This window comes from Agelaius tricolor, unplaced genomic scaffold, assembly GCF_023055355.1.
Source record: "Agelaius tricolor isolate 1412-34295 unplaced genomic scaffold, bAgeTri1.0.p SCAF_2, whole genome shotgun sequence".
NCBI classification, from domain to species: domain Eukaryota; kingdom Metazoa; phylum Chordata; class Aves; order Passeriformes; family Icteridae; genus Agelaius; species Agelaius tricolor.
Window position 1 is genome coordinate 8,079,305 of NW_027269262.1, and position 12,642 is coordinate 8,091,946.

Below are 12,642 nucleotides of genomic sequence, written 5' to 3' on the forward strand. Positions count from 1 at the left end.
GATCTCAGACACTTTAAGTACCTTTGCATGTCAGCTGCACAAATAGTCTCTTGATTGCTTACAACCTGAGAGCTTAAACTCCAGTCCTCAGGGAACAGCAGGCCAGACCTTGGGGTCAGAGACCTGGCACTTACACCACTATAAAAATAGCCAGAACTATCTTTATCCTTCTAATACATTACTATAAAACCTATATTGAGTACCAGGATCAGTTACCTGCCTGTACTTACATTAGACATTACAAAATATGCCAATTTTGTAATGACCAATTAGACTAATTAGACCAAAAAAAAACCTGCCCCAAGAAATTAACCAGGAAAAAAACCCTCCAAACCTAGATGGAAGTGCTATTGCCTTAGTATAATTTACTAGTTCTGGACATGCTCTGGGAATGCTGATAGCTTGCTCTGCAAGGCCATTTACACCATGCTCTGAAAATCCCCCGAAGTTCCCTCCTGAGCAGGTGCCGAAGACCTGGAAGTATGCAATCGTGAGCTCCTACCAGAGAGATCTCATACACTTCCATCATTTGGGATGGAACACACACTGCACTGATCCACTGCATTCACCTTCCCTCCACCACTCCTGCTGAGCTAGCAGAACAATCCAGGTAACTTGGGACTTCCCAGCCAGTGAGGTATGTTCATGTTGAAGGTGAGGCTCAGTACGGTGCAAGGGCCCAAGTGAATAAGCTCTGCTGGTGTCTGTGGCCTTGTTCTTGGGAGCTAGCAGTCAGAAAATACAGCAGGAGCATGGGACCCGGGGCACAGGAGAGCAGCAAAGACTCTGTCTGGCAAGATGAAATGGGAAATTTCAGCTGATGTGGGAAAAGGTGGAAGCTATCTGCTGGGGACAAGGGCCAGGAGGAAAAGTGCTAAGAGGCTGGCTCCAAAAGCGTTGGTAACCACTGGCCTAGAGACACTGGCAGCTTGCAGTAATTAATGTATTCCATTACCTCATGATTTTATGCTTCAGATGCAGATTAATAGCACTCATTCAAAGAAAGAATGACATCATCTGCATAAAATCCTTTCCAGTGTCATTCAGTACTCTCTTGCTCTCTGATTATTGCTGGTCTACTGGATTAGTGATGGTGTTTCAGATTTTGTTTTACAATTAAAAAAATGTAAGTCCCTCAATCCTCTATTCAAGCCCATTTTGTAAGAATCTTAATGGAGAAAGGGACATTATATCTAAATATTTTTTCTGTCTCCTCCACCTCCTCATTCCTACAGCAAACTTTCTGCAGAGGTTTAGTGTGTCTTTGCGAACCGAAAGGAGGTTGTAGTGAGTGGGAGTCAGCTGTGTCACAAGTACCAACCAAAAGGACAATAGAAAATGGCCTCAAGTTGTGTCAGAGGAGGTTTAGATTGGATATCAAGACCTTGCCCAGGGAAGTGGTTGAGTCACCATCCCTGGAGATATTTAAAAGAAGTGTAGATGTGGCACCTGAGGGCATGGTTTAGTGCTGGACTCACTAGTGGTGGGTAAATGGTTGAGCTCAATGATCTTAAAGGTTTTTTCCAACTTAAATGATTCTATGATTCAGCCTTCATCCCAGCAGGGTCATCTGGGGGCAGTTTGCATACTTGTGGTATTTTTTTTTGAGGAAAAACAGTCACTAGACTCCTACACACCATTCTGCGTAGGCAGCACAATCTAGCTCTGCAATTTTTTGATGCCATTGCCTTATTAAAAATAAATAATCTCTAAAGATAACAAGGTAAAGGAAATAAGCCAGACAATATTCCTTTGGACAGAAAGTCTCTCATATGCCCATATGATACAACCTGATATCAAAGTACTACTTGAATTTCAGAGAATTTTCAGAAAGCTTCCATTAAACACCAATTGAGTTCATATGCATGTGGCAGAAGGAGAAAATACCCAAGAGTGCATATAAAAATAATTGAGTGAAACAAATTCTAAATACTTTGCTGCTTTATTTGTTTATCAAATTTTCAATAAATTTCTAATCTGAAACCTGCAATTAAGATGTTGTGCAATTGGAAACAATAGGCTGGGTTTACATATAGCTGTCAATTCCCACAGAAGGTGCTGGGAAACATTCTGTAAAACTCTGTCTACACTATGCAAAAAGGAAATCACAGCTGCAGCTAAGCAAGCAACATAATAATAATTTCTGAAGTCATCTGCTTGAATTTTCAAATGAATTCACCATGAGCAGGCTTGAGTTCAAATAACATTTCTTTTCCAGCAGCTTTCTCTCAGTTCCATAGCCCAGACCCTTGTGGAAAGGATACTTCCAGGACCTTAGAGCTGGGAAGATTTTCTTGTGTTTGATTATTGTTCCCTTCTGTGGCTTGCAGAACACACTGCATCTGAATTCATATAAATAACAAAGCCCTTTCTTTAAAAGGAAGAGCCAAGGAAGGAAGGGGTAAGGTAATTCTTTCCATTAATTCCTCTAAAAAGATACTGTCTGTTCAGAAACACCTCACTGCCAGCTTGAACTTTTCTTATCTAACCTAGTCTTTTCATGCCAGTGATCTTCCCACTGTTTACCCAGTATTTATAAACCACTCCCATAATCTCTCGCAGCTTTGGTTTTGACAAGGTAAACAAGCTAAACTCTTCTGGTATTGTCCAGAAATTTTCTAGATAGTCCAACACAGAAAGTTTCTAGATGGCCCAACAAACAAACAAACAAACAAACAAACAAAGCCCCCAACCTAAACAAAACCAAAACAAACTCACCAAATGAACAAACAAAAAAATCACAAAAGCAGACCTGTATCCATGCCTACATATGGAGGTTTCCATCAAATGTCTGTCACCTTGCAAATATCATATAAAATCTCAGTACTGTTCTATGTTTTTGCAAGAAAACAGTCTAGCCCAATGCTCCAGAGGGAGGGAAAGGACTGTATTGTTTAAACCCCTGGCTGAACATCAATATAACCCAGTGCATCTTAGGCCTGTTTTTCAGAAATGTTAAACAGCATCGACCCTCCTCGACTTCAGGTGGAGTTGAAGATGCTCAGATAAGGCCCTTAAAAATCACAGTTTGGCTCTTGAGGTAGGTGTAGAATGAGTCTGTGTTCACACAATAGTCTGATACAGCATCTCATGTCCTCAGGTACATTTACAGCTGAGAATGGTGGCAAGCTCTCACACTCTTAGAAACCCTTTTTGCTCTTCCAATTGCTTCAACTTGGCCCTCTCATTTTCCAAGTGAATCACAAGTGGTCAAAAACTCTCTGAAGGAAGTGTTCTCTGCCCATTGGAGAAAGCTCACTCATCCACACAAAATCCTCTGAAGAGACTGATTACAGAAAATGTCCAATAGTTGATGTTATGTGACCCTCTTGCTTTCAGAGATCTTTCCTGGGACTTGTGCTTGGGTAATGGATAGATGGATGAAATCTGCATACTGTAGGTGAAAGAGAGGTGAAGCTCTGTCTTTGGTAAGGGATTAGATGGATCACTGGCACTTTTAACAGATTTAGACAGTGCTATAGATATGGTAAAGATATGCAATAGATATGATGAAGAAAATAGTGCAAAGAGACATCATTTTTAGTATTTGTTATTAATGTTGGAAGAAAGAAGGGGTTAGGGCTCACAAAAGGGAGAGGAAAACTATCGGCCCATGTTGTAGGGTCAGGTCCAGAGACAAGAGGCTCTGCATTTCTGAGAGCAAGACCCCAGAAAGCTCTCAAAAATGTTCATCATGATTAGAAAACTGAGGCATAGTATGGCACACAGACATGTTATTGTTTTGCCTAGATCTGTATTTCTCTTGTGCTGCCTAAAATAGTGTTGAGGGAGCTGTAAGGAGGAGGATTGGGATGTGGTTGGAAACCTCATGCAAATGCTGCAGTATTCACTTCAGCTATCATGTGTCCCTGAGGAGGTGGCCTGCCAGAATATCCACAGAGCTGGTGCTCTGGGAAAGAGTTTGATTAAGCCATCAGGGAGTCTCTGAGACCTGAGACCAGTCCCAGAGTCTGCATCAGTGGGAACAAACCATTACACGGAGGTCAAGTTCACTCTGACTAAGGATCTGAGTTGGCACCAAAGGCAAATCAACTACAAAGCTTTTGCTCATAAACTTGGCACTCAGCTCCAAAACTCCTGCTGAATACCAAGGCTGACTGAATTCCAAGGTCCCAGTTCTCATAAGGGGATGCTCAGAGAGGGTCTGCACTTTGGGAACCCTTTGAGAAATCCAAAGTTGTGAAGCAAAGACATGCAGCAGACTGGACCAAGTCACACAAGGAGGAGGGAGGGAAGGCCTACAACACAAAGCTCTCCAGAGATCACCATGTGGAATGCTGGGGAATGATGAATTGAATCACCAATTTGCAGCCTTGCAGCTGTCTGGGAAAATGGGAGATGCTGTGATTTTCAGGCTCACTGGTCCCAGTCCTGCCAGTCACATGGAAAGCTCTTGGATGAGAAACTGAGGGTTTCCAGCACCCTCCCTTGTTCATCAGCCTGCCAGAAATGCAGCGACCCAAGGGTCTTCCCTTTCATGGAAAAATGTTGAAATTTAGGTTTCATTCCAATTTGAAACAAAACCAGATTTTGCAATATCAAAATCCTCCACAAAACGAAATGACTTTTCATAGCACAGCTTTACCGATTGATGCAGACTGCATGTAACTGAGAAGAGCCTGATAAGTGGGTGTTTCAATCAGAATTTCCTGGTCTGTCACTTCCAAGAAGACAATCCACTACAGAACTGATGGCTGCAGTTTTGCAGGAAAGTGGTGAGAAAGCAGATTAGGGCACAGCATCAGTGAATGTCACACAGTGTCTGGGTGCTGCTGCTGGTGTGACAGCTTCTCAGGAAAGGTCCATTCACACGCTGCACCTTCCCTTTTTGGTGCTGCTGACATGCCTAGACCATGGTGAGAGTCTTTTCCTCGTGGACACAGGCACAGTTACCTGGCTCTCCTGGCTTAGAGGTGTTCACACTGCAGGTAGCAAAGCTACAGCAATTGGGGTTAGCTGAGCTCACCAGTAAAAGTAACTGATTTAAGGAGAATAAACAGGAAAATAAACTGGGGATGGAGGAGCTCTGTAGATGAGGGAACGCTGCATCAGATGTTTTTGCAGAGAAATGACTTCTGTTTATCACCATTAAAGTCACACACATGGCTTCAGTTTTTACAGCAGTTGCCCAACTTACCTGCTGTGTATGGATGATAAGATACTCAACTCTGAGGAGGATTCAATTATTCTACTCCACAGTTAGTTTGGTAAATTCGCTTGATAGTCTGGTCTGAGCGACACAGCATTATTAATATCTGCAGGAGGCACAGGAGAATGCTGCAGAGTAATATTTCTGAAATGAAGGCTCTAAGACATGATTGAGACAATAAAACTTCTCCCTTGTACAAGATGATTACTTTAAACTCACTTCTCTTTAAATATCAAAAAGCTGGTGCCACAAAGATGGGTTAAATGGGGTTATTTTTACTATTTCTTTTACTGGAAGAAGATTAGAAAAGAATAAGCACAGACTTTAAATGATGCTTATCAGAAAATACAGCTTACAAAACAAAGAAACAGACTTGTATTGCTTTTTTCATCTCTTCACCTCTGGAACAAATCCTGAGTTTAGCTGCATGTATATGTTGTCCTTTCTGTTGTAGGTGTTGCTTTTTTGCTGGCTTTTTTCATGTTATTAATTTGTTTACCTCCAGCAGTTACAACAAAGTGGACAGCCTTCTTCCCCAAAAGAAGAGCAGAAATGGGTCCCCCTTGAAGGAATTCCCCACCTAAGGAAACTGAGGCACAACCTGTTCCTTCAAGCTACCCAAAAACAGGGAGCACAGATTTCCCATGGGTTTTATTTAAGCCATTTAAATTGTTTAAATAATAAAATAAATGAATAACATTATTCTTGAGACACCCAAAGACAAGATGTCCCAGATTGTCTAAATTCTGTCTGTCTGTAGGTGTGTTTATAAGTATGGCAGCCCCATTCTCCATCCCCCTCCAAATTCTGATTTTCTGGATGCAGTTTTACAATGAAAACCCCAGCTCTGCAGCCCATACTTACAGCAAGCACTTGCATTAGACCTGGACCTCTATACTGTGGCACCCAGCTTGCATCAGTATGGCCAAGGCAAGGGAAAATATGCTCCCAGCAAGGTTTCCTGCAGACAGAAAAGGAGAAATCTGTATTGAACAAAGTAAGCAAGAAAGTATGTTCACTACTTAAAAATCAATATTCTCTGGGAACTTCAACTCCTCCTTAAGGTATCTAATTACTTTTGAACCTCCATTCATAGTGACATGTAGTGTTGAAGGGGGGAAAGCTAATGGGAACTGTTTGTCTTCCTTTATCCTGCAGAAATGTCAGGTTTAAGAGTTGTATTTGTTGCAAGCACACTCTTTCCTTCGGGAAACATTACATATTTAATCCACTTAGTCTCTTGCTACCAAGACAGGTGCTGTTTGGAGCAATATGTACCTTTTCAGTGCAGCCTGGGATCTCAGTTTACCAATAAATAAATTTAAAAAAAAATCAAGAGAGTGTTTCTCTTTGGCCAGGTTGTAAGGCACACAAAATCCAGGCCTGGTTGTTGCACAACCTCCTCTTCTACTCTACCAGAATACACAACCATTGGGAAAAAAAAAAAAAAAGAAAAGAAAAAAAAAATGAAAAAAAAAGAAGCACAGTGATTAACACAGTGAGCTCATTTGAAAAATATCTGAAAAGTTTCTAGGAGCATTTCCACTGACCTGCTCTTTCATACCAGACATCTTTTGTTCCCCTCCTCTTTAGGCTGCAAGCTGTCTGTGACTACTTACATGTGAACAATAGTTTACACTGGAACAGTAACATTTCTCTGGGGACTTTCAGGTGTATGCACAAGGTGTGGAGGTCTTTAGTTTGTCCAAAGAGGAGCTCTTCCAGGACAGGCCAATTGCTTTAATCAAGGAGAAGGAAATGTAGCTACCCATTCTCTTTTAATTTTTTCCCCCTTTTCTATTATTTTGTTTCAAATTAACTTTACACTGAATGCTAAGCAAAATAAACATCTCCCATGGAATTTTAATGAATGAAAGAGTAAATTCCAGAACTTTACAAAATAGGTAAATAAACTGAGAATCCTGTCTGGTGTGCTGGTGGAAATGTGGAGTAGCCCAGATGAAATTATTGAAGTAATTACACATAAAGGAATGAGTATGAATTAAAAATTCATTCACGGTGCTAGAAAGGATCAAAGAAGAGGAATGATCAGGTAGGAGTAAGGGTGATGGTACACAGACTTTGTCATAGTAGCATAAGAATGAAACATAGACAAAGGGAATCAGCCACCTTCACTCACACACAGGGCTGCTGCAATACTGGAGAGTATGTTGTTACTTGGGTGAAATACTCGGCATTGCCTTATGGGGTGTGCATGCCTGCAAAGTTCAAATATTCTGTGTGAGACCTATCTGGCCTGGAGGGAAATTCCTGCTGCCCCTATATTTAACTTGCATTACAGAAGGCCAATAAAATTCCCCTTGGAGTTAACTGTCTCAGTAACAAGTGCCCAAAATTAGCAGGCAGCTTTTTTTTTTTTTTAAGAGTCTAGAGCAATCCAAAGAAATTTTACTAGATTAAATAATGTTTACCCTATGCTAAAGTGGGATGCCTCTTGAGAAGAGCCTGGCTTGTGGCAGGGAAGGGGATGTGAAGGGCATCTGGACCCTCACAAGTGACTGCCCCCTCTGGATCAAGCAATGTGGCCAGGCAAGGGCAGGTGCCATGCTGGCAGTGGTCTGGGACATGCTTCCAGCTGCACCACTCCCTGCAACGAGGGGAAGGTGCTTGTGTCTGTGTCTTGTCTCTCTAGCAGCATCCCTGGACACCCTAACCCACCCAAGAATGGGTTATGGCTGAATGGGGCTCTGAGCAACCTTATCCAGTGGATGGTGTCCCTACCCATGGCAGGGGGTTTGAATTAGATGTCTTTAAGGTCCCCTCCAGCCCAAAGATTCTGTGATTCCATGAAGAGGCTTCACACCAGGCACATGCCAAGAGGTGGCTGTGCCTGGCTGGGGCAGGGTGAGGGTGGAGATGTGCAGCAGCAGGAAGGTATCAGCAGCACTTGCAGGGCAACAGCAGCAGCTAAATCTCAACACCAGCCTTGGGAGCAGAGCTGAAGCTTCCCCACTGCCACTTATGAGGGACAGCCTGCAGCTCTTCCTTGTCACCTCTTCTGCCCCCTCCTTCAGAGGCAAGTGATGTGCTCACCAGTTCCTTTGGCAGTTGTGGAGCTGCTGGAGGTGACAGTACAGGAGAGGATGTTTTGTGCTCCCAGCTTTTGCTGTGCTGCACCTCAGCTACACTGACACCACCAAACTACAAAACTGATGACAGGGACTTATGGAGACCATCCGGTCCAACCTCCCTTCTCAAAGTGGGGACAACTATGAGCAGTTTTTGGGGGCCATTTTTAGTTGGGTTTGGAAGGATGGAGATTTCACAACCTCCCTGGATACCTATCCCAGTGTTCCACTTTTGGAGTGAAGGCTTAAACCTGTATTTCAGTGTGTGCCCATTCTCCCTTGACCTGTCACTGGGCACCACTGAAAAGAGCATTTACATCACTTTACACTGAAGAGAGTCACTTCACATCTTTCCTTCAGATATTTTTACACACGAGGCCCATCTCGAGCCTTCTCTTCTCTGCATGAAACAGTCTCATCTTTTTGAGGACAGAATACAGCTGCAGGGCATGGCCATACAACCACACTGATCAGTCAACAGCTTATGGACAATCCCCCTTTTTATACCTTTGCCCTGCTATTTTCCCACTTTTGTTCCTGCTAAAGTCATCTAACTTCCTCCCTTGTACCCCCTATCACATAACCTAACATACTAATATTGTTGTAGAAGGCTCTCAGATTGATTGAGCACACTTTTCCTCTTCTGAAGTCCATGATGGCTCCTAGCCACCTACTTGTTCTTCATATGCTTGGAAGCTATCTCCTGGATGAGTTTTCCCATCATCTTCCTGGGGATCCAAGTGAGGCTGACTGGCCTGTAGTTCCCCAGATCCTCCTTCCTGAAGACAGGGAGGGTATTTTATTTTTTCTTCCACTCCTGAAGTACCTCTCCCAAAAGTTAGGGCCTTTTAAAGGTTATCAAGAGCAGTCTCACAATTTGTCAGCCAGCTCCCTCAGTGCCTGTGAGGGTACCCTGACAGCTCCCATGGGCTCAAGCATGTCCAGTTTGTTTAAACGTTCCCTAACCCAGTCCCCTTGCACTGAGAGCACATCTCCCTTGCTCTGGGCTTTCCCTCTGGTCTCAGGGCCCCTGGATTGCTGAAGTCCAGTCTTACAGTAAAATCTAATGGGAAGAGGCATTGACCTTTTTTATGCCCTTTGCCACCAAGTCTCCTGCCCTTCTGCCCCATACAGCACCAGGCCCATATTTTCCCTAGTTTTCCTTTTCCTATGAATGTGCCCAGGGAAGCTGTTCTTGTAAACTTTTACTGCCCCTTAAATAGTCAACTTCATATGGGCTGACTTTTCTTTCCCCAGTCATGCACTCTCAGTGTCTGTGTATTCCTCCTGAATCACCTGCACCTGCTCCCACTTTTTCCATGCTTCCTTCTTGCATTTTAATTTGGTAAGGAGCTCCTTGTTCATCCATGCCCACCTCCTGCTACCTTTGCTTGATATCCTGCTCATTGGGATGGACCATTCTGGTGCTGGGAACCGATGACCTCTGAAAATCAATCAGCTCTCCTGGACCACTCTTCTCTCCAGGGGTGTTTCCTGTAGGATTCTTCCAAGCAGATCAAAGTCCAAAGCCTGCTCTCCTGAAGACCAGGGCTGTAATGTTGCTTTGAGCCTTGTTTCCTCCCCTCAGGATCCTCAACTCCAGCATATCAAATGCTGAAGAGCAGACAAGCACCTTGTTCCCAGCTTGGGTTCTGGAATAAGATGTGTATGAAAAGCCAATTCTTCATGTGCTTGAACGAGGAAAAAGATTGAGTCTAAAAATAATAATAATAAAAATGATAGATCTTCCTTTGGAAATGTTGGCTGAAACATTTGTTGTTGTCTCTTTTTTTGTTCCCAAATGGCTTTTATGAGAATATTTCTTAGTGCTTTTACATAACATTTTATATTGTGTTAAATCACTGACCAGATTTCTTTGAAGAGAATTCTTGAGGGGCTTTTGCAATGCTAGGAAAAGAAGAAAAAAAGGAAAGCATATCCTTTCATTTCTTTCCAATTGGAAAAAGTCAACCCAAATCAACAGGGAAATGGTTTAATTTCAGGCTCCTAGAGAGATACTAGAAACACTGGCAAGGAGGAGAAAAAATCATTTTAAAAGGTACAGCTGATACTTCATGTTCATTCTGAATGTTTTGCATTGTTTTCCTTGTCTACTAAAATGGTGTCAACAATTCTTTTAAAGATGCAGATTTAAAATCTCCAGCTCAATCAGATCCATAGTCTTTGTTTGCAAAGAAGAAAAGGCCAGTGTTCCTGAGAGGCAACACAGCATGATGAATTCAGACTGCTACCACTGCCCTGCTTTTTGACAGACACAGCTGAACCAGGGAATTTTTTATTTCTTTTGATGAGTGTAAGAATAATCTCATTAAGGTTTTTCTGTTCACTGTTTATGGTTTTTCAACTAGATACATCTAATGGCAAGTTACTTAAACTGGACTTCATATAAAATTTGTGCAAAATAATCTGATATTAGATAAAGAATGTACATCATAAATATGGCCACAAAAGTCTGTAAAAGTACACGAGGCAGTTAGTGTGGCTAAAAGGTTTACAGAGGTTGCTGGCAAACGTGGCAAGTTTTGGAATCTGTAAACACTGGTGGAAGGAGGTTTCATCTCAAATTGTAAAACTTGGATGTTAACTATCATCAGGCAGATTTTCCATTCTGTCTTGTAGCCTTTGGGAGCAACAGTGTGGAAGGTGGAAGATGGAAGAATACTATTGCCCTTTCCAAGGGCGTGGGTGTGATGGACATTAAATCACCAATTTGTGTGTGGTGCTCATTTTGGCACCCCCAGGAAAACCATCTCTGTCTGCTCTGGCCCCTGACTGACCATTTTCATTTCCTGCTTTCCAAGACTCCTGTGCAAATAATTTTCATTTTAAGACCAGAATGAAAATAATTTAAGAAAGACTTAGTACTCAATATCTTTACAGAAATAAATAGCTTTTCTTTTCTTAAGAAAGCTCAACAGCTTCTCTATGGGGGAATTACTGAGTGCCAAACTTTCTTCTGATCATTGCCTCAGTTTGGCATCTTCACTTGAATGTCTCACAAGCTGAGTACTGGTCCATAACAAACACTCTTGACTGGGTTTCTAATTGAAACCATTAGCATTTTTTGAGTTCTGTAATAAAAAAATAAATATAATACAAATCAGGCTGAAAATTTGGGGGATTTTTGATATCTAAAAGTAACTCCTAAACTTGAGAGAAAGAGTTGTTGTTATTCACTGTATAAGCCCCTGGAGCACATTCCAGCACAGATAAACGAAGTCTCTGCTGCATTAAACATAGATAGCAAAACAAAAAGAAGTCTGCTTACAAATCCAGGGAGATTTTTGTGCATAAAAGCAAAGCTGCTGAACTTCTAATAGGATTAAAAATTGGAAAAATATGCAATTACAACCTAGTATTTCATAAAAAACAATTTAAAATTATTCCACTCTTTTTAAAATACTGGTGCCTATTAAAACACAGACATATTCATGTGGCTTTCAAATGCATTCCAGTAGAGTGTAAACTGACAAGTCACACAATAGTCAGAAGCAAAAAATGATGTCGCATTCTAAGCACTCATTAAATGCAGAAATATGCACTGAGGATGTAAATGTTGTATAGATTCTCGGGGAAGTTTATAATTCATGTTCAAAACTAAGATTCATATTAAATACCCAGCTTCAAATCTCCTTGGACAGTGTCTCTCCATAGATTTCTAAAAGTGTACATTTATGGAGTAAACAGAATATTTAATGGCTGCCAGCAGTATATCAGATTTGTTATGCTTATGGCAGCTGTGGTCATCAAATATTCATGCTGATAGTTCTTATGTAATGCTGACAGCTTTCTAACTTGTGAAATAAGTAATGGGTGAGTGGGAATTGATGAGATAAGTAGACTGCTTTATCTAAGAAGAGTGACCAAGCTTTTCTGTGGCAGAAAGAAGATTAAGAATTGCATTCTCAGAGGAAGAGGAAAAATCCGAAGGTGTATTTCTTTAGATTACAAACCAGACACATCTCTTGATCTTGCCATATGTTTTCTTATTCTTCTCACTCTAACTGTCCTTTTCAGCCCCTGGCATTTATTTGTTTGTGTCAGGGTCAAGTAGTGGAAAAATGGCTCATGAGTTTCTGCTACCAGACAGGCTGAGCTGAGGTACTGGGTTGTTTCAGTCAAGCTGGAGGAAGAATGATAACACATACATAAACCAGTCCCATATTTCTTACTCAGGCAGTTTACCCTTGCTTCAGTGAGGGCAAATAAAGGGTTTTACCTCTTTAAGGAACATAGGGGATGGTCCATTAGAGGTTTTGTTGTTGAGGTTTTTTGTTGTTTTAATGGACTACAGTCCTCAGTGTTGGCTCATCTTTATTACATTGTCTCAGTACTGCTACTAAATTGTGTACTTCAGTTTGA

The 12,642-nt window shown here is 41.7% G+C and overlaps 1 long non-coding RNA gene across 1 annotated transcript in view; it reads right to left on the bottom strand.

Moving 5' to 3' along the window:
• The window catches only part of LOC139602331 (uncharacterized), a 94,182-nt gene that overhangs the window by 13,412 nt on the left and 68,128 nt on the right, over positions 1–12,642 (bottom strand). Inside the window, exon 5 of the long non-coding RNA XR_011683178.1 lies at positions 6,035–6,131. This is a non-coding gene — a long non-coding RNA (uncharacterized lncRNA). The remainder of the gene's footprint in view (positions 1–6,034; positions 6,132–12,642) is intronic.